The sequence below is a fragment of the Schistocerca serialis genome, chromosome 3, assembly GCF_023864345.2.
Source record: "Schistocerca serialis cubense isolate TAMUIC-IGC-003099 chromosome 3, iqSchSeri2.2, whole genome shotgun sequence".
Classification (NCBI taxonomy): domain Eukaryota; kingdom Metazoa; phylum Arthropoda; class Insecta; order Orthoptera; family Acrididae; genus Schistocerca; species Schistocerca serialis.
This window is the reverse complement of record NC_064640.1, coordinates 693544274-693559372: the sequence shown is the minus strand read 5'-3', so window position 1 is coordinate 693559372 and position 15099 is coordinate 693544274.

Here is a 15099-nt window from a genome sequence, read left to right as displayed (position 1 = left end):
GATCATCATCCAATTAATTTAAGAAGAGGGGAGGATGGAGCTTTCTAAACGTTGTTTGAAAGGAAGGATGACAAGATATCCTTCAGTTACTTCCGAATGTCGATTTATAATAGCTGGAAAACAAGTAGTTCAGGGAGAAAAAGCTTAGGACAGGACCAAACGAAAATGGGGGCAAAACGTACAGTCTGCTAATGTAAAACCAGGTTTTACTATAGTTATAATGTTAGTTTTTTATGTTCATAACTCTGGCATGGTACTAAAAGTGCATCAGTATTTATAAATTGCATATAATGGTAAAACATCTGGCTTACCATGAAACGACAAACGCTCTTCAGAGAACAATAGTAATTCAGTAAGCATATTAGAATGCGTAGGCCTATTCCAAAATAGAGCAGTATCACATGAAAGAATCGTACTTAGTTAGTACACTACGCAGCTGCAGAACACTATTGTTAAGTGCATAAAAGAAGCTTTCACAGTAATGCAAGTGAATTTGACCAGGTTTACACAGTTACACAGTTCCGGACTGTTACTTTAAATCCAACTGCGTTCACTGCATGAGCAGTGTTTTTAAGCGCTTAAACAATTATTAGTGGTAAGAAAACAATTTATTGGCAGAATACGGTTCAGAAACATAAAATCTGGGAATATGTATATATGTGATGAAAATTTTTTGCCCCTACTGAGACAAAAACCTGAGGGCGCCACTGGGCCGACCTGTTGATTTTCCTGTGTAGAGGCATTGTGAAGCTTTAAAATGCGCTTAGCATCGCTGAATGGAGTTGGTAGCTGATGGAGCTTTGATGAACTTCGTTTTGAAGTGTTGTTGCTTTGTTACTACTGCCTGTGTGAATGCATTTCGAGTACTACACACGCTTTCTCTGTGCCTGTCACCATCTTGCCTAACTGCTCACTACTGTGCTCTTGTGGCGGAAATATGAAGTGGAGCCACAATAATAGAAAACTTTTTGAGTTTTTCTATACAAGTGTTGAGTATTTTGACAGTGTGACAATTAATTAATTAATTAATTAATATGCTAATGGCCTGGCTGACGATATTAATAGCAAGCTCAGACTTTTCGCAGATAATGCAGTTATCTGTAATGCTGTACTGTGGTTAAAAGTAAATCACATTTAAAATGTTTCTGCAGTGCACCAACGTTAATCGCTGGTCAGCAAACCGTCGTCAGCCAACTGTGCATTTGACCGCAGTTAACTCTCTACATTGCAATGGAACGTGCCCTGGCAACGCAAAGATGTTAGTAAACAAGAAATTGCACAGATAATCGCTGGTGCCACGTTCTATCTTTGCTGTTTTTTCCGTCGACAAGCAGAAGTGTGTTTACGTACCTCGGTACCTATTTCTGATCTGTTGGTTTCTTTTTTGGAGAATAATGGAGAATAAAAGAAGAACACCGAATTTCTCAAAGTACGAGATAGATGTACTTCTTGAACTGGTGGGTGCAAATGCATCCGTTCTTGAAAATAAGAAAACCGACGGCTGCAGCTTAAAAGAAAAACAGGCAATGTGGTCCCATGTGGAGGCGCAATTTAATTCTACTCCTGGTAAGTTTACTCATAAATAAATAACTTTTCTAGGTTCATCGTAAGCGTAGGATATGGGACACACTGGCTTTTAGTTTGAAATTTAAAACTGTTATTGGCGTACCACTGAAATACGTGATAGGACTATGCATATTTACGGTTGGAATTGTTTTGTTAGTTTTAAATTTAAAATCCAATGCCGTGCTACTGTTAACTAAATATTATGTGACTAACGGAAGCTATACCACTTTCTTTTTAATGAACTGATATGTAAACAAAAGCCATATACAGATCTTAGATGTTTATTGCAGTTATAAGTTAAGAGCCTCAGAATGCAAAATGGACTTATGAATGCAAATAATATAAGAATTAATTTATGGTACTACAAACTACATTTATTTAATTTCAGGTGTGACAAAAAGATCCTGTGACAGGCTGAAAACCTGTTATGAAAATATGAAAAGAAGACTTCGAAAAGACCTTGCAGAAGAAAAGGTGGAAGTGTATAAAACAGGTGGGGGGAAGCCTACCCAAAAAACCACGATCCATGATCGGGCTAAACTATTAGAAATTGTTGGTTCCTCAATGAAACCGTTAACAAATGCATATGATTCCGATGCACAGTTCAGCATGATTGTGGATGTTGTCAACATGGAGAGCAGTGAAGTGCAGTGCAGTGAGAATATGCCACCTGCTTCAGTTGTCGAGTTAGCAGAGTGCACACAACCTAGCACTTCCCACTCACCTGTCGTATTATTAAGTAAAGAGACACCAAATAATGTTCTGGCGGATGTCACCCAGGTGCAATCTGTTTCACAGTCTCCTGATCAACCGAATAAAAACATTTGCACGCCAAAAAATACATGGAATCGTCGCAGGATGCCTGCAAAACCAAGGCCATCAGGTTCGGGAACAGTGATTGACAATGTGTGCAAGAAGAGAGTGGAACTACTGGAGGTCCAATTACTCATGATGAAGGCAGAGCACCAAAAGGAGCTGAGGATTAAAAATTTAAAGATTCTGGCCCTGAAAGAAAAACTGAAGTACTGGAAGAAGAAAAATGCCAGTGACACATGACTTTTTTTTCCTGTGACAGTGAATTTTTTGTGCTATGTTGTATTTTGTCTAATGCATTAAAGTTGTCTCTCAGTTCAAATTGTTTCTCTGTGTTTGTCCTGTTAGTGATACTGCTTCTATCCTAGTTGGTGTCTAATATCTGCTTACAGCTTATTTGGTCTGGACTAAGTTTCATCCAATCACTTAAAATTAGAATTACTTCATATATAAAAACAGATTAGCAACACTGCAGTTTACACAAGTAAGATACATGTCAGTTGCAGGCCTGCAGCCATTGCATCAGGTGCCAATTTCTACTTAAATGACTTAACAATGAGGTAGACTGTTAATGAAACAAAATAATAGTAATAAAGCATCCTTGTTACTCTTACTTTGGAATGAACATATGTGCGGTAACAGTTATATATATGAGGCCCAATGTTATCATGTTTTGCATTGTTTGTACCAGAATATGAGGGAAAGTGCTCCAAATCATAATTTTGTGTGTGCCATTTTCCATGCAATACTCTGCACCAGGTAATGTTTATAATGGGAACCTATATCTTTTATGACAATACAATTTGAAGTGAGGCATGTTGAGAAATACATTGCTGTGGTGGGTTCTCTTTTCTGCAAAAGTAAGCATAGCATATGTGGCTTTCCTAACCACACCACTTGGTAATGTGTGTGGTGGAAACCTGTAACATTTATCATAACAGTATTTGTAGAGAGGCATTATTGATTAATGCATTGCTAATATGGACAGTAGTGAGATTAGTATTGTGTGGCTTCTCTAGCAATACTCTGCACCTGTTAATGTTCACAATGTCAGCCCATAACTTTTACCACAGCAAAATTTGTAGCAAGATATTTTCAGAAATGCATTCCTATGATGGGTCACTGGTTTCTGCTATAGTAGTCATAGCATGTGTGGCTTTCTTAGCAATATTCTGCACCTGCTAATGTTTGTGATGGCAACCCATAACTTCTGCCACAACTGTATTTGTAGTGAGGCATTTTTCTGTGGCACTATGCAATGACAAGGAATTCCCTTCTCTACAGGTGAGCATTAAATATGTGAAAAAACTTTATCAATATCAGTGATAGAGTGAGGGAGGGAGTTTCCCTCAGCAATAACTTAAAGTATGACACTTCGTACTGTCAACCCACAGCATTACAGTTCTGCTTTCATATCTTCCAAAGTAGCACACTCCTTAACTAATTATTACTCTTGCACTGATCCCCAAAGTATTAGACATTGCTGACAACATTCCATTGCCTTTTGTAGCAATGAGAACTTGTTTTTGGTGGCAATTTCTAAGCACAAATTTGTCTTCAATTTCATGTATGTTTTTTAATGCCATACAGTTGTGCATAATATTGTGTAAAGTGCTACTACACGCATGACTGACTAGAATTAACAGCGCAATTCAATTCTTTGCACAACCTTATAGCCACACACACTTATGTTTGAAGAAAATCATATTGTAAACTTTTTGTACTGTGTTGTATTCTATCTAATGTATTAAAGTTTTCTCACAGTTCAAATTGTTTCTCTGTGTTTGTCCTGTTAGTGATACTGTTACTATCCTAGTTGTTGTCTGTCTAATATCTGCTTACAGCTTATATGGTCTGGACTAAGTTTCATCCAATCACTTAAAATTACAACTACGTCATGTATAAAAATAGTTTAGCAACACTGCAGTTTACAGAAATAAGCTACATGTCAGTTGCAGGCCTGCAGCGATAGTGTCAGATGCCAATTTCTACTTAAATGACTTAACAATGAGGTAGACTGTTAATGAAACAAAATAATAGTAATAAAGCATCCTTGTTACTCTTACTTTGGAATGAACATTTGTGCTGTAACAGTTATATACATGAGGCCCAATGTTATCATGTTTTGCATTGTTTGTACCAGAATATTCCAACATATTAAATTATGAGGGAAAGTGCTCCAAATCATAATTTTGTGTGTGCCATTTTCCGTGCAATAATCTGCACCAGGTAATGTTTATAATGGGAACCTATATCTTTTATGACAATACAATTTGACGTGAGGCATGTTGAGAAATACATTGCTGTGGTGGGTTCCCTTTTCTGCAAAAGTAAGCATAGCATATGTGGCTTTCCTAGCCACACCACTTGGTAATGTGTGTGGTGGAAACCTGTAACATTTATCATAACAGTATTTGTAGAGAGGCATTATTGAATAATACATTGCTAATATGGACAGTAGTGAGATTAGAATTGTGTGGCTTCTCTAGCAATATTCTGCACCTGTTAATGTTTACAATGTCAGCCCATAATTTTTATCACAGCAAAATTTGTAGCAGGATATTTTCAGAAATGCATTCCTATGATGGGTCACTGGTTTCTGCTATAGTAGTCATAGCATGTGTGGCTTTCTTAGCAATATTCTGCACCTGCTAATGTTTATGATGGCAACCCAGAACTTCTGCCACAACTGTATTTGTAGTGAGGCATTTTTCTGTGGCACTATGTAATGACAAGGAATTCCCTTCTCTACAGGCGAGCATTAAATATGTGAAAAAACTGCATCAATATCAGTGACAGGGTGAGGGAGGGAGTTTTCAGTAATAACTGAAAGTATGACACTTTGTACTGTCAACTCACAGCATTACAGTTCTGCCTTCATATCTTCCAAAGTAGCACACTCCTTAACTAATTATTGCTCTTGCACTGATCCCCGAAGTATTAGACATTGCTGACAACATTCCATTGCCTTTTGTAGCAATGAGAACTTGTTTTTGGTGGCAATTTCTAAACACAAATTTGTCTTCAATTTCATGTATTTTTTTTTAATGCCATACAGTTGTGCATAATGTTGTGTAAAGTGCTGCTACACGCATGACTGACTAGAATTAACAATGTAATTCAATTCTTTGCACAACCTTATGGCCACACACACTTATGTTTAAGAAAATAATATTGTGAATAAAGAGTAGTGATTAATATGGAAACAATTTAACAAATAAACAATCCCAATCTGACACTTTATGTTATTACACAAATGATTATTTTGTGCCCATGTGTGTACTGCATATTCACAATTTTAAGCTTATCTAGGTGATAAGACTGCATTACTAATGAGGAGAAGTGCAGTAAAATAATCTCCAAACTGTAAGGTTCTAATAATAAAGAATGTGCTCTTTTAATATTGCAAAACTGTTGGACATTCACATATTTGTTGTTACAGTAGAAAATGTAAGAGATGTTTAGGATCTATAGTGAACATAACACAGAAATATAATGGATATTTTATTCCACTCGCTTTTACGCTCACACTCTCTAAATGTAATGGAGTCATTTGTTCTCAAATTTAAGTACATACCCAGAAACTGAACATGTATATAAATAACAGAGTACTGCATTGCTTTCACAACCAATGTGATGCAAGAAATATATCTTTAATAATGAATTAGCAACAGTTCCACACTAAAAAAATATCTCAGAAAAGCAGCAGCTGGGTAATTGTCTGTAGGCAGCACATCCTGTCCCTGGCACAACAAAACCTCAAATTTCGCATCACACACCCAGTTCAGTGAGTACTTTTATGTTCGCTAGACAGCAGAAACAAAATAGATTACGTGCTGAAATAATCTGAAAAATTGAAAATACGGCGAAATCCCATAACTATAATCATAATTTTTCATTACGAACAATGTCTGAATTTATCTTAGATTATCGGAAATGTTCATTAATTATAGCACGGCGAACTGCTCTCCCAGGTAATGTATCATCACGATACATCTGCTGTCCAGGTAGCACTTCTTCGTTGTCTTCAATGTTGGGGCCTCTCTCATCACGTAACTGATTTAAAAGTCGAGAAATTTCAGGATCTTCTGGTGGTTCATCACTGCTTGTACTCCTCGCAATATTATGCAAGACAGCTGTACCCACAATGATTGACATTGCTTCCTGTGGATTACATCTTATTCCTACAGATAATATGGGAAATCTTCTCTTCCACATGCCGTATTTTCTCTCAACAGTGTTTCTAATTTTAATATGAGACCTGTTATACCGATGCTCTGCTTCATTTTGCGGATTTAGAAGTGGAGTTAACAAGTAGGATTTACATGCATAACCACTATCTCCCAATAAGTGACCTTGTGGTATTTCTCCGTTTTCAAATTGAGCTCTGCGAGCGCAGTTGAGAAATATGGTACTGTGGTGCACAGAGCCCGGCCATCGAGCGACAATATCCCTTACTAACAAATTGTGATCACTAATGGTTTGACAGTTAAAGGAAAAATATGATTTCCTATTGCGGAAAAGTTCAGCATTATGTCCTCCAGGAGACTGAATTCTTATATGGGTACAATCCAATGTACCAAGAACGCCAGGAAATCGGTCCAATTGACTAAAACCATACATCACAGATCGCACTTCTTCTCTTGTTGGAAATTTTATAAAGCGAGGAGACAGTGATGCTATGATGTCTGATACATCACTGATGATTCGTTGTGCTGTTGTATGATGTATATTACTGTTGTCCCCAATAAGAATGTTGAATGCACCTGTTGCATATGCCCTTAAAGTAATCAAAAGTCTGTTTATCGGAGAAACAGGGTTATTCCGATCAGTAGGAAATTCTAACCTATCATTAATTTGATTTAATAACCACCACACTGTTTCTTTTGACAGACGAAATCTCTCTTCAAACTTCCTGTCACCATAATCTTCAAAAGGGTTTCCCCTTTCCACAATCACTCCAACACGATTTCGGTCACGATTTAAATGGTCAACGTATAACAAATCTTCCTCAATGCCATCCATAACATCAAAACGCGCCGCCATCTTAATAGCGTATGCTTCCAAAACCGTGGTTATGTCGAGAAAACCGGGAAAGAGCCCCGGTTAAATATAACCGCGGTCGATTCCCTCGTTTAACTTTGATCGATGTTGGTGCACCAGAATACTGCGCTGAACAGGCTTATATATCGACTTAACCGCGGTTAACTGTTAATCGAGATTGGTGCACTCGGCCATGAGTGTAACAGTTCATCGGCATGTGAAATGGAATGATCACATTGGCTCAGTTGTAAGTAAGGTAGGTGGAAAACTTTGGTTATCGTCAGAATACTGGGAAAATGCAGTCAGTGTACAAAGGATACAGCTTACAAATCACTGGTGCATCTCGTAGAATATTGCTCTGGTATGTGGGACCCAAACCAGGTAACTAAAAGAGGATAGGGAACGTATACAAACAAGGCTGGCACCAATCTATGCTGTATGCAACACTATGTTACAAATTAAACACTCCGTTTAATGTACATCTAACCAGAAGTTGCGCAATATCTAATATCATGCAGGCATTGCCATAAAAACGGAGTCCATATTTGATTTTAAACCCTTCTGCTTTTATTGCTTCTTATTTTTCAGAGCACCCTTTTTGCCATATGCTGCAGACTTTTGGAAACTACTATGATTCTTGTTAGTAGCACAGGAACCGTAGCTATATCCCGGTTCCACTCTGTGCAGTGGAATGTGAAGTTGGTATGAAAGTTTACATATATTGATCCAATGAATTATTTGAGAAGCACAACAGAATTTAATACTGGATTTCAGCATGCCGATTTGGCCAATAGGTTTTATTAAATATTGGTTATTCATTTCATCGTGCAGGGTTCCTTGCATCAGTGATTTCACAGGGGATATATAAGAAAATGAGGGGATTCACATGGACTTGGGGGGGGGGGGGTGAGAATATGAAGAGTACATTATATTCCATGACATCCGATGAACCATCTTATTAATACAGTTACTTAAGAGGAAGAAAATTTCCGTTATTTTTTCTATACATTTAATGTTAGCAAGGGATCTCTGCTCCAGTGCTGCAGGATTTGGGTGCTCTTGGGAATGCAATAAGTTCGAAACATCGCCACATACAACACTCATAATAGTCAAAAACTATGGGAGAAGGTTGCACAGGATTTGCATACCAGCAGGACCTATAATTACAGATTGATCTCAAGAAGTTAAGGCTATCATACTAACTAACACCACAGGTCTAATAATTCCAATAAATCTCAGCATGTCGACAGAACCCAACCAAAACTGAAACCTGTACTAAGCGTGTTTTGCAGAGCGCGATACACTCACCACGCCATCACCAGGAACAATGTCCTCTCAAAACCCTGTAGATTTCCTCGGTAGCTGCCACTGTCTAGCACATCTTTACAGAGTAGGGTGTGATAGATCAATAACAAAAATGCCAAAGATGCACCACGCATTTGCTCAGTAGCGAGAACGTTAAAAGGAATGGCAGGAGGCTGTTGTTCTGGACCACACCAGCTTACCGTGCAGATTTTGAACAAATTATGGTGAGAAATTTCCATGACTTTGTGGGTTGGCTTGCTTGACAAATCAAAAAACTTTAAAAAAGGCAAGGCATCCGTTGTCTTCAGCTACATCAGGCCACAATCCCCGTTTGAACAAGATTCAATTGGAAGGTCCCAAGACTCTACAGACATAAGTACAGTTCAAATGGCTCTGAGCACTATGGGACTTAACATCTGAGGTCATCAGTCCCCTAGAACTTAGAACTACTTGAACCTAACTAACCTAAGGACATCACACACATCCGGGCCCGGGGCAGGATTCGAACCTGTGACTGTAACAGCAGCGTGTTTCCGGACTGAAGCGCCTTGAACTGCTCGGCCACAGTGGCTGACCAGGGATTTGTGTTTTATTGCCTTTGTCAACAGGGATTTATGTTTTATTGCCTGTGCTGGCAACGAATACTTTGCAATATTTCAGTGAGTGAACTAGCTTATGAAATCAGAATAATTCATGCGAGGTGAACACTACAGAACTCTGAAGCATTTCTCTGAGTAACTGAATGTGATTTGAACTTGTGGTTTTATTTAGTTATCCTATGTGGAATTTTAATCTGAAAACATATGCTGAATGAACTCTGAAATATTTCTGCGTTTTTACCTGAATTTGCACATTAATTCATGTATGATACTGCTCTGGCTTTCATTAAGCTCTCACACAGGTGTTACTCTGATTCTGTGCTGAACAGTTATTACTTTGATTCAGGGCTAAAAAGACAGTAATAAACTCAGTTATATTTAAATCAAAAGTACTGAGAGTTATAAACTTTATTTTTTCACCAAAAAATCCTGCCAGCATATTTAATTATTGAACATTTGTGACTAGTTTCCAAGGGTAACTGAAACAAATGATTTTCGTTGGCCTCTAGACGGTAGTGTAGCTAAATCATAAAAAAAACCAACCATGCATTCTCAGACCCAGGAAGAATGTTTTCATTACTTCAAATTATAATTTATGCAATAGCATGTGGGGTCTCAAGAGATATGGTACACAAAGTGTATGGTACAAAGTGAATGGTACACAAAATGAAGGAAAAATGTTATTTACAAACAAGTGAAAGAATGAAATTAAGTGTTGATGTTACAGATTCCACACTCAAAATGTGACAGACATGTGCAATGTATCTATTAGCATACACAACAGTGTTTAGTCACTCACATGGAATAATTAAGGTACCATTAGTTGTCCATCCGAGTAAAGTGGTCTGAGATGTCTGGGCAATGGTATAATTCTTTTCTTGCATTAAAAATATAAATTAATGATACATCTGCTTATTTCAATGCATGTGGTCTTCTATTAGCCACTTTTCCTTCATATAAACCTTTTTAATCCTCCAAATTTGACTCTTGATAGTTACCGTCAGTGATCGTTCTTTGTCCTTGAATTTCCCTGTGACTTAGGGATGACTTTCCTAATCATGTGGTATCATCTTTCCCATGGGTATGCATTATCTTCATGGAGGCTTAGCTTCACATAACTCTGGATAATCATCAGCCAGCTGGTTTCAGATTTTCAATCCCTTTCTGTTCGTAGCTATGGAAAGGCACTTTTCCACAACATGGTCATTACAGATTCATGACATGTGGCAATACCATTACAGCCTGATTCTAAGAGTTTTCAGTTTATGGGGAAGGCTTTAAAGCAACCTCTTATGAATTGAATCCAGACTGTTTTCTACTGTTACTCTTCCTGCCCATCATTACATGCATATTCCTGTTGTATGGAGCTTCTTTCAATGAACCTTTTTTGAGACCAAGGCTTCGATGCCACACAGTGGTGCTGGTCTTAGCCATTTCATAAGTTTTGTCTTTTGGCTTTTATGGGTATCTTTGCATCACACCAACTCATTGAACGCATATGCGACTTGCTCCATCCATATGTTATTCTATGAATTATGTCCATTTTAACTGATCTGTTCTCTGATATTACTGGTGCTAGATACTCAAAAATTTTAACTCTTTGAAATGTATCATTATATAGCTTGGTATCTGTGATTAGTGTGGCTTCAGGGCTGAAGTTAATCATGAACATGGTGTTTGTTCTACTGATGCACAAGCCACTTGTTTCACATGCCTTCCTCCAGTTGTCAAGCTTTTCCGAAGTGTCCTGGAAGTTAACTGGTGTAATGTCCACCTCTGTAGGTGGACTGCCGTGCTGAGAACACTGTAATGAAGCATATTTCAATCAATAATTGATAAGCTACAGACACCCCTTATTACAACTATAGAATTGTGACTGCACCATAAGTGTGCACGAATTTATAAACTTTCTGATTGGTAAAGTGTTTCATATTCTTATTATTAGAGATATACTATCCAATCAGTAACATAGTGGTGTAGTTGTTTTCCCTTAAAGTTAATTAATTCTCAGAAGATATCATGATCTGAAGATATTGAAATGTCATTACCATAAAACAATACATGTGTCAAAATTGAAACCTAAGAACCAACAATGAATATAACTTTGTAGATCAATTGTTCATGATTCAGTAAAAGCAATTAGTTAGCTTAAATGCCCACAATTCAAAAGTTTTAATTCAGATGCAATTTCAAGAACCAACCACTTTTAAACCTCATAATATTTCAAAATTCTGTTCTGATAATACTGAAGCCCAAAATTTTCTTGGCAGTGATGTTATAAGATTCCCATGTCTTGATTTTTAAATGAAATATAGTTTATTTACCAGAAGTTTAAATTCTGGATAACTGGGGGCTCACTTAGATGTCAGGCAAGTTTACTTGAACATGAAGGTACAGCATCAAAAAGTAATTACTTTTGTTTATGTAAAACACAAGGATACAATACACTGGGTAGGTGCAGTAAATGGCATCAAAAATCTGGGATTGTTACCTTTTCAATTTCTCTCTTTTGTAACATTGATTACTGTAGCATTCTTTTGTAAATAACTAAAAACCATGATGTGAAGCATTGCTGCCAAAGAGTGAGGTTATAAATATCCAGACTTGAGCTGGGAGGTCTCAGTTGAAGTTCAGATCTAGTCTACTATAGTCAAAAGTATGCATTTTATTGAAAATCTGTGTGAAGTGTAGCACAGAAAAATGCAGCTGAATGATAGAGAGCTACAAGGGCATGCTGAAAAGTAATGCCTCCAAGTTTTTAATGCAAGAAGTCAAAGCTTTTGAAACAAAACAGATGTTTTTAACATTCTACGTCTTTATTCTTCATTTCTGCACACTGATAGCCCTCTGCCACTAGAACTGTAATGTGTAGCATGGTGATGTGTAACGTAACGGCTGGCCGCAGTGGCTGAGTGGTTCTAGGCGCTTCGGTCTGGAACCGCATGACTGCTGCGGTCGCAGGTTCGAGTCCTGCCTCGGGCATGGATGTGTGTGGTGTCCTTAGGTTAATTAGGTTTAAGTAGTTCTAAGTTCTAGGGGACTGATGACCTCAGATGTTGAGTCCCATAATGCTCAGAGCCATTTGAACCATTTTTTTTGTAACGTAACAATGTTGGTGGATGAGGAACAGCATACTGTAATTGAGTTTGGAATTCAGGGTTCATCCACACACCCTCTCCTTCCACATGACAGTTCCAGACTATGAGTTTTGCCACATCTGCAACAATCCAAAACCCTAAGTTCACTGTCACCAGTCATCCTCCATACAGTCCTAACTTGGCTCCATTTGATATTCTGTTTCCAAAACCTAAAGAACATCTTCAAGGACTGCATTTTGATAGGGATATGATGACATGATGCAAGCAGAGGGCAGGTCCATTTTACAGTGATGTCCTCCTGTTGTGAGAAATGTGTTTGTCATCAAGGTGCATATGTCGAGAAATAAATATCTAGACATGAAATATAAAGCTTTAGAAAGTTGATAATTTTTTATTTATTTAGAAAGCTTTAACAGTTTTTACTTAAACAATTCAGTGGCTTTGCTTTTCAACAAGCCCTCAAATGTGAATGAAATGATAACAGCAGGAACCTTGAACCAACAAACTGTGAACAATTATTACTGTATATGCATTTTGAGGCTGTGTTGGTGACTATCATTTAGCATAATTAAGATTATATATTACATCGAAATAAACTATCCATGAGTTTTTATGCCATTTGTCCACATATTTTTAATTATCATACCCAAATTCTCAAATCCAAAAGGACTTCCACTATAGAGATTTTAGAGTCACAGTTTAGAGATACCAACAAGATGCATAAGCTTGACACAGTATGAAGCACAAGCTATAAACAAACACATTTCATCCTGGATTCGATTCCTGGTACTGGTTTTTTCTTGGTGTGAGGACTGGAATGGGCTGCACTCAGCCTTGTGGTGCCAATTGAGGAGCTATCTGATCAAGTAGTAGTGACACCAGGTCAGCTTATCCTACAACTACTGGGAGTGTGGTGTGCTGACCCAAACCATTCAATACCTTATTCACATGAAGCCATTGACTGATGGATGGCAATGGTCAGTTTGGTCTGAATGTGCCCTCTATGGCCAAAAAGACAATGCAGAGATAAGATAGTATGTCCACATCATCAGCATAAAAGAGATACCAGTGGGTTGGTTTCTGTATCTTTGTGAATAGATAGTTTATTGTAACGTTAAACAATAAGGGACTTAAGATGCTTCCTTGATTGACAGCTAGATTAAAATCAAAGCTCTTTGATGTGCCATCAGTACTTTCATTGCCAGTTTGGACAATGTCCACCATGAGTCACGTTAATAGTCCTGGACATGTGCATGCAGAGCTTGCCATATTGTTGTTCTTTATATTCAGTCGAAAGCTTTTTCTAAATCGATCGAGGTCAAACAATGACTTTTGCTTCTTGTTTCAAGATTTGGCCATCACTAGTCTTATTGTACTTTGATAACAGAATTGTTCTTATAAGCTCCAATAAAATAGCCATGGAGGGAGGTGGTGGTGATAAAATTATGGGAAGTTGAGCATGTTTTGCGGGGTCATGCTGAAAAGGGTGTTAGCATCTTTTTCTGAAAAATTAGAAAAAAACAACCACTGACTGGTGACTAGTGAAATTATTTGAAATGTTAAGAGAAAGCTGACAGTCAAATCTAGGAGGAAACTAATCAACAGATTTGTAGCCTGAAAGGCAATGTAGTCCCTGTTATGGCTAGACAAGGTGAGGAAGTATCACAGGTAACTGCAGTCAAATACCAAGTAGCGAGACTAAAACATACTGTGCTGCTCAAATTACAAATCAGTGTTCAAGTTTGCAGGTTCCCACAAATGCAGTCAGCATGGGCATTGCATTGCCGAGATATGGGCAAAATCAGAATGCCAATTTGAATGCATTTCCATGTGACCTACACAACTATTTGCTGATTAAGAAAACTGCAGGCCATCACAAACTCTAGGCCACATTGAGACAACTTTGTTCTTAGTATCCTGTGTGGACAGTGCTACATACACCAACTTCATGGTCAAATTCATATTCAATACTGAAATATTACAATGCCTACTGCAGTAAAGGCACAGAGATTCTGAGGATTTTATTCATCACTTTCAACCCAGGTGATAGCAACATGTGCCAAAAATTTGGTATCACATTTTGACAAAAAGATGAGTGAGGCAGTAGACTAGCACAACAGAAAACAATGCCCCAGTCCAAGTTCAAGAAGTGCTCACTGGGAGAAAAAAATAGAGTTTATCGAGATACAGTCCTGATGTCATCCAGGGTATATTACTCAGATGAGGCATAGAGATCATGTCATGAACCTCAAGTCAACCTGGTGAATGGTATGAATGAAGCTAAAGTAAATTTACCTATCTGAAGTATCAAATTAATTGCGAGGTACCTCCATATAAAGGATAATGTTGGCAGTTTTGAGACGACAATATCTCTTGATACTGGATCCAGAAAGACTGCACTGTCAAAAGCATTTTATGAAGAACTAGCTGTTGGTTCTCTGGTACAGAGAGTAACGTTGGTACAGTGCAGAAGAAAACAGGTAGAGAGGTGATCAAATGAGTAACAAAGGTAATAGTTTGTTTAGTAATAATGGTTGTGATTAGTGAGCTGAATCTGGATTTCATTTTAAACAGTGACTTAGCAGAAAAGGACAATGTTGGTGATTAGACCACAGTTGCATGAGAAACTTGTTGTGGGGTATAGTGAGTCTTACTGTTGATGTTTGTGTTAAGAG